An 8174-nucleotide genomic window follows, 5' to 3' on the forward strand; every position below is an offset into this window, starting at 1 on the left:
CCCATTTTACAGATGAGGTCACTGAGGCACTGAGAAGTAAAGGGACTTGCCCAAGGCCACAGAGATGACAAGTGGAGGATCCAGGATTAGAATACAGGTCCTCTGGTTCCCAGGCCTGTGCTGTTTCCACTAGGCCGGCCTTCCTTCCTTCCTTCCTTCCTTCCTTCCTTCCTTCCTTCCTCCCTCCCTTCCTTCCTTCCCTCCTTCCTTCCCTCCTTCCTTTTTTTCCCCCCCAGTGCTTAAACAAGCAGGAGAATTAGATAGGGTTCCAAGCACTCAAAGGAGGCTCTCAGATGAGAGAATTGGCAAAGGGCAAACATAGAAAGGTTTAAATCATGATAAAAATATCAAAACAACATGGCAACAAGAACCCAGAATTCATTCATTCATTCAATCGTATTTATTGAGCGCTTACTGTGTGCAGAGCACTGTACAAAGCGCTTGGGAAGTACAAGTTGGCAACATATAGAGACTGTCCCTACCCAACAATGGGCTCACAGTCTAGAAGGGGGAATGAGTAATCCTTATGAGGGCCAGGATCCTGTTCTACCAACTCTACTGTATTGTACTCTCTCAAAAGCTTAGTCCAGTGCTCCATACACGGGAAACGTTCAAAAATTGCCAGTGATTGAACAGGCAGTGTTAATGAACAATGAGGGCTAAAGGAGCTGTTTGGGAGCTCCTAGCCATCTCAAGAAGCTGATCCAAAGTCCAATAGCTCCCCTGTTCCAAACAAATACACACGTAGATTTACTTCCTTTTTTCATCCCTCCCTCAGATCCACAGCACTCATGTACCTATCCATAATTTATTAATTTGCATTAATGTCTGTCTCTCCCTCTAGACTGTAAGCTTGTTGTGGGTGGGGAACATGTCTGAAAACTCTGTTGTCCTCTCCCAAGCACTTGTTGCCGATTTGTACTTCCCAAGCGCTTAGTACAGTGCTCTGCACACAGTAAGTGCTCAATAAATACGATTGAATGAATTAATTAATTTGCATTAATGTCTGTCTCCCCCTCTAGACTGTAAGCTTGTTGTGGGCAGGGAGCATGTCTGCCAACTCTGTCGTCCTCTCCCAAGCACTTGTTGCCGATTTGTACTTCCCAAGCGCTTAGTACAGTGCTCTGCACACAGTAAGTGCTCAATAAATACGATTGAATGAATTAATTAATTCGCATTAATGTCTGTCTCCCCCTCTAGACTGTAAGCTTGTTGTGGGCGGGGAACATGTCTGCCAACTCTGTCGTCCTCTCTCAAGTACTTGTTGCCGATTTGTACTTCCCAACCGCTTAGTACAGTGCTCTGCACACAGTAAGCACTGAGGCAAGAGCCCGGGCTTTGGGAGTCAGAGGTCATGGGTTCAAATTCCGGCTCCGACACTTATTAGCTCTGTGATTTTGGGTATGTCACAACTTCTCTGGGCCTCAGTTACCTCATCTGGAAAATAGAGATTAAGACTGTGAGCCCCACGTGGGGCAACCTGATGGCCTTGTATCTACCCAGCGCTTAGAACAGTGTTTGGCACATAGTAAGTGCTTAATAAATACCATTATTATTATTATTATTATTATTAAATATGGTTGATTGATCAATGAACCTAAAGTCTGTCTGGTGTGTGCCACTCCTGTTTCTTCCTGCTCCAGTAAACTGGAATGGGCTGGGTCCCATCTGCGTGGACTGGGGGAGGGAGGCAGACCCTGGCCCAAGAAGCATTTCCCAAGCGCTTAGTACAGTGCTCTGCACACAGTGAGCGCTCAATAAATACGATAGAATGAATCTGTGCTCAGGTAGAGGAAGAGCGGTTGAGACCACGTGCCCCAGACTCCCCATTTCATTCATTCATTCGATCGTATTTATTGAGCACTTACTGTGTGCAGAGCACTGTACTAAGCACTTGGGAAGTCCAAGTTGGCAATATAAGAGACGGTCCCTACCCAACAGCAGCTTCACAGTCTAGAAAGAGGAGACAGACAACAAAATCAATCAATCAATCAATCGCATTTATTGAGCGCTTACTGTGTGCAGAGCACTGTACTAAGTGCTTGGAAAGGACAAGTTGGCAACATATAGAGACGGTCCCTACCCAACAGTGGGCTCACAGTCTAGAAACACATACTAACAAAATAAAATAAATGGAATAAATATGTACAAGTAAAATAGAGTAATAAAAATGTACAAACATACATACAGGTAGTCCTAGGCCTAGTCTTTAGGGCCTCATTCATTCATTCAATCATATTTATTGAGCGCTTACTGTTTGCAGAGCACTGTACTAGGCGCTTGGGAAGTCCAAGTTGGCAACATAAAGAGAAGGTCCCTACCCAACAGCAGGTTCACAGTCTAGAAGGGGGAGAGAGACAACAGAACAAAACATACTAACAAAATAAAATAAATGGAATAAATTTGTACAAGCAAAATAAATAAATAGAGTAATAAATATGTACAAGCATATATACAGGTAGTCCTAGGCCTAGTCTTTAGGGCCTCCCTGTTCAAGGGGACCCCGGCCCCTGGGGGTTCGGCCTCTCCGCGAGCCAACATACCCTCTGAGGGGCTACCCAGAGAGGAAAACCCCCCCGGGCATTTGTAAAATGGGGTTTAATAATACTGATAATAATAATAATGGCAATTGTTAAGCACTTACTCCGTGACAGGCGCTGTACTAGTGCTGGGATGGATACAAGCAAATCGAGTTGGATGCAGTCCCTGTTCCACATGGGGCTCACAGTCTCAATTCCCACTTTACAGATGAGGTAACTGAGGCACAGAGAAGTGACTTGTCCAAGGTCACACAGCAGACAAGTGGTAGAGCCGGGTTAGAACCCATGACCTTCTGACTCTGAGGCCCATGATCTGTCCATTACACCATGCTGTTTCAAGGCCTGTTCTCCCTCCTACTTAGACTGTGCGCCTCATCATCTGTAAAATGGGGATGAAGACTATGAGCCCCATGTGAGACAACCTGATCACTTTGTATCCTCCCCAGCACTTAGAACGGTGCTTTGCACATAGTAAGTGCTTAACAAATGCCATCAGTATTATATGAGGCAGGGGCCATAACTGATCAGATTGTATTACATCTCCCTCAGTGCTTAGTATAGTGCTTGGCCCAGACTAGGTGCTTAACAAATACCATGGTTGTTTTTATTAACCACTGTTGTTTCTTTGCCCCACTCTAGTGGGATGGGCTGGGATACTGGGCTTTGTCCTTGATAATAACAATAATAATTATGGTACTTGATAAGTGCTTACTATGTGCCAGGCACTGTATGTACTAAACGCTGGGGTAGATACAAATAAATCAGGTTGGATGGCATGGTGGGGAGGGCTGGGGGCAGGGAGGTCAAACAGCATCTCTCCCAGATGGTCCAGCTCAGCACTCAGGGGAAGGTGGAGTGATTAAGGCCACATGCTGCTATGGCTGCTGCCAGTAAAGCTTCACCCCTTAATAATAATAATAATAATGGCATTTTTTAAATACTTACTATGTGCAAAGCACTGTTCTAAACGCTGGGGAGGTTACAAGGTAAGCAGGTTGTCCCACTGGGGGGCTCACTGTCCTAATCCTCATTTTACAGGTGAGGGAACTGAGGTACAGAGAAGTTAAGTGACCTGCCCAAAGTCACACAGCTGACAATTGGCAGAGCCGGGATTTGAACCCATGACCTCTGACTCCAAAGCCCGGGCTCTTTCCACTGAGCCACGCTGCTTTTCTTTTGGGTGACCTTGGACAAGTCACTTGACTTTTCTGTGCCTCGGGTACCTCATCTTTTGAAATAGGGATTAAGACTGTGAGCTCCATGTGGGACAAGGACTATGTCCCACCTGATTAGCTTGTATCTTCCCCGGCTTAGTACAGTTTCTGGTACATAGGAAGCGCTTAACAAATGCCATGAAAACAAAGGAAAAATTCTAGGGAGCTGGGATATTGTTGGGACAGAGAGACAAAGTGTGAAAATGACAAACTGTCAAGATTCTGCAGAGGAAAGTGTTGGAGTTGGGGTGGCCAAAGGGTCAGCACATAATTCACACACGAGACATGGCTGAAGAAGAGGAGAGGCCAGAAGAGGAAGATGGGATGCAAATGTAACCAAGAGAGAGATCCAAATGATGAATTCAGTTTGAGGTAGTGGTTCATATTAAAAAAAAAACAAAACCCAACAGGTCTGTGAGTTACTCTGAGTCAGAGGCGGTAGCAGATAAAAAGCATACCATCAGAAGAGCGTGGAGGCAACAAATCTCATGCTGCCCGGATTATCTTTGTACTGAAATGCTCTGGGCATGTCACTCCCTCCTCAAAAATCTCCAGTGGTTGCCTGTCAACCTACAAATCAAGCAAAAACTCCTCACTCTCGGCTTCAAGGCACTCCATCACCTCACCCCCCTCCTACCTCACCTCCCTCTCTCTTTGTACAGCCTAGCTCGCACACTCCGCTCCCCTGCAGCTAACTTCCTCACTGGGCCTCGTTCTCACCTGTCCCACCATCGACCCCCGGCCCACATCCTACCTCTGGCCTGGAATTCCCTCCTTCCAAACATCTGCCAAAATAGCTTTCTTCCCCTTTTCAAAGCCCTACTGAAAGCTCACCTCCTCCAGGAGGCCTTCCCAGACTGAGCCCCCCCTTTCCTCTCCTCCTCTTCCCCTCCCCACCTCCCCGCCCTACCTCCTTCCCCTCCCCACAGCACTTGTATATATGTGTACATATTTATTACTCTATTTTATTTGTACATATTTATTACTCTATTTTATTAATGATGTGTATATAGCTATAATTCTATTTATTCTGATGCTATTGACACCTGTCCACTCGTTTTATTTTGTTGTCTGTCCCCCCCTTCTAGACTGTGAGCCCGTAGTTGGGTAGGGACCGTCTCTATATGTTGCCAATTTGTACTTCCCAAGTGCTTAGTACAGTGCTCTGCACACAGTAAGCGCTCAATAAATATGATTGTATGAATGAATGAATGCTGGTGGGGAACAGCTGAGGATGAATCAGCATGAGAAGATAAATTAAAAAGTGGTTAAAGCAGGGGCCTGCGGAGAATCCTAGCTTGCTACTTGCAATGAAGGTATCGTCTGGCTTGGGGAATCAATTGATTCAATCATTTGATCATATTTGATCATATTAGAGAAGCAGCGTGGCTCAGTGGAAAGAGCACGGGCTTTGGAGTCAGAGGTCATGGGTTCAAATTCCGGCCCCACCAACTGTCAGCTGTATGACTTTGGGCAAGTCACTTAACTTCTCTGGGCCTCAGTTCTCTCACTGTAAAATGGGGATTAAGACTGTGAGCCCCCCATGGGACAACCTGATCTCCTTGTAACCTCCCCAGCGCTGAGAACGGTGCTTTGCACATAGTAAGTGCTTAATAAATGCCATCATTATTATTATTATATTTATTGAGCATTTTCTATGTGCACAGCTCTGTACTAAGCGCTTGGGAAAGTACAATCCAGAAATAGAGACAATCCCTGCCCGCAACGAGCTCACAGCGGGGGGTGGGGGAGACAGACTTCAGTATAAGTAAACAGGCATCAATAAAAATAAATAAAATGACAGATATATACATAAGTGCTCTGGGACCGGGAGAGGAGGGAAGAGCAAAGGGAGCGAGTCAGGGCTATGCAGAAGGGAGTGGAAGATGAGGAAAAGTGGGGCTCAGTCTGGGAAGGCCTCTTGGAGGAGATGGGCCTTCAATACGGCTTTGAAGCGGGGGAAAGAGTGATTGTCTGGTGGATTTGAGGAGGGAGGGCATTCCAGGCCAGAGGTAGGATGTGGGCCAGGCGTTGGCTCCCTCAAGCAAACAATGGCATTTAGTGTGTGCTTACTATGTGCAGGGCACTGTACCGAGCACTTGGGAGAGTATGAGGACAGTTTTACCTTTGTCTTTTTTTCAAGGTATTTGTAAAGTGCTTACTATGTACCAGGTGCTGTACTAAGTACTGGAGTAAACAGAGTTCATGTCCCATTTGGAACTTACAGTTTTAATCCCCATTTTACAAATGAGGTAACTGAGACACAAAGAAGCTAAGTGACTTGTCCAAGGTCACACACAGCAGACAAGTGGCAGAGCAGGGATTAGAACCCAGGTCCTCTGACTCCCAAGCCCGAGGTCTTTCCACTAGGCCATGCTGCTTCTCGATAGAGTTGACAGACATATTCCCTGCCCACAGGTCACAGACTGTCTACAGAGGGAAACATAAATAGATTTGGGATAGGGGAAATATTGATTAAATTGAAATGAATGTCACATCCTGCTTGATGAAAGGTATCTGAAGACTGAAACAAGAAAAGGCCCACAGATTCCTTGCTATTAGTGCAATCGGTTTTCTTTTTAACAAAGTATATTCCACTTGCCAAAGACACTTGTGTTTCCTGCAGGCATGTAACCGGCATATAAGCTGCAGTGTTCCTGCTAAATAGGAATGCATGGTTTCTTTCAACCCCTTCCTTCTTTTCCCAAGCTGGTGGTTCAAAAATGGCCCTGTATAACTCTTGAAAATTTCCACATCCATGTAGTCAAAGTTCACCTCAGGATGGAAGTGAACAGGAGAAATTATAGCCACCCCCCACCCCTGAGGGATTTGTGGAGAAAGTTCTACAGAAGAGAAAATAGAGATTAGAATGAAAAGCTTCCTTCCTTCATCAGCCTCTTCACTACTGTGACTCAGTAATCAGTTCCCAAACACATTTCATAAGGTCTCTGTCACATTCACTCTTTTGAGAACTCAGATCTTCACTCCAGAACACACTAGGAATCATGACAAAGCCCTGTTCTGCGTTTCCTCTTAAATTGTAACTCTCTGAAATCGAGCAATCACTAAGTCTCTCTAAAAAGCAAAACAGCTTTAACTAATATTGCCAAACAAAGGGGCTAAGAGAAAACCTAAATACTGGTAATGTATTCCATATGTGTGGTAAGCATTCTTTTGCCACAAAACTTGGAGAAAACATATTTGGAAAAGAAGAATACAAGGTAAGCAGGGACAGCATGAAAATTTTCATACCTCTCTTGGTTATCCCCATGCCATTTTTCAAAAATCAAACTGGAAAATTAATTTTTTCCTCATTTTGGCAGTCACAGAATATCCATTTTCCGATATGAACTGTTGAGCAGAAGGACAATTCCATGCATGCATGTGGGTACCAATCATCTCTGCCCTGACTGGCTCATTAGGCACAAACATAATTGCATTTTTTGTGGTTCTCCTTCCAGGCAGACCTTACCCAGAGACCCCAGGCTTCCTTGCCTAGGAAAATCTAGCAGATGTACAGGGAAGGGAGGTAAAGGAAAGGAGGTCGAAAGGGGGACAGAGGTTAGAAGGAGGGGAGAGAGGGTTGGGAATAAGGGAGAGGAGATTGTGAAGAAGGAAGAGGAGGTTGTGGGGAGGGGAGAGGGAGTTGGGAGGAGGGGAAGAAGCAGTAGTTGCCTAGTGGATAGAGCACGGGCCTGGGTTACAATCCCCACTCTGCCACTTGCCTGCATGAGACCCTAGGCAACTCATTTCACTTTTCTGTGAATCAGTTATCTAACTGTTAAATAACTGATCCACCGAGAATCTATTAAATAGGGATGAAAAACCTGTTCTCGCTTCTTCTTCGACTGTGAGCCCCATGTAGGGCAGGACCAGTGTCTGATTTGCCTATAATGTAGCAATCACAATGCTTAGTACAACACTTCGCACATACCACAATACTAATTATTATTATTATTACTATTATTCTTTGGAGAAAGGAACTAAGAGGAGAGGAGAGGAAGTAAGAGGAGGGGTGATGGGTTTGGATTGAGGGAAAAGGCATTGGGAGGATGGTAGAGAGTTGGAAGGAGGGAAGGGGGAGGTAGGAGAAGGGGAAGCGGAGGAAGGAAGAGATGGGAGGAAGATGGGGAGAGGAGGAGAGAGAGGCTGGGAGAAGAGTTGGAGAGAAGGAGGAATAGACCATTATGAGAGCCATTTGAAGTTTACGATCCCTGTTTTCCCTGAAAAGACTGAGGGAAACCTACTCCATCTAAGCAAAATTTAATTTAAGAAAGAGTCGAACACACCCCATAAAAAGCACAGCAGTGTGTAGTGTTTAGTTCAGTATTTTCTAAAGACTTTTAAAATTCATTATCAGTTCAGGAAACCAGTGAGGTCGGAAAGCATTGTGGCTTAGTAGATAGAGCACAGGGCTGGG

This window comes from Tachyglossus aculeatus, chromosome 4 (genome assembly GCF_015852505.1).
Source record: "Tachyglossus aculeatus isolate mTacAcu1 chromosome 4, mTacAcu1.pri, whole genome shotgun sequence".
Taxonomy (NCBI): Eukaryota; Metazoa; Chordata; class Mammalia; order Monotremata; family Tachyglossidae; genus Tachyglossus; species Tachyglossus aculeatus.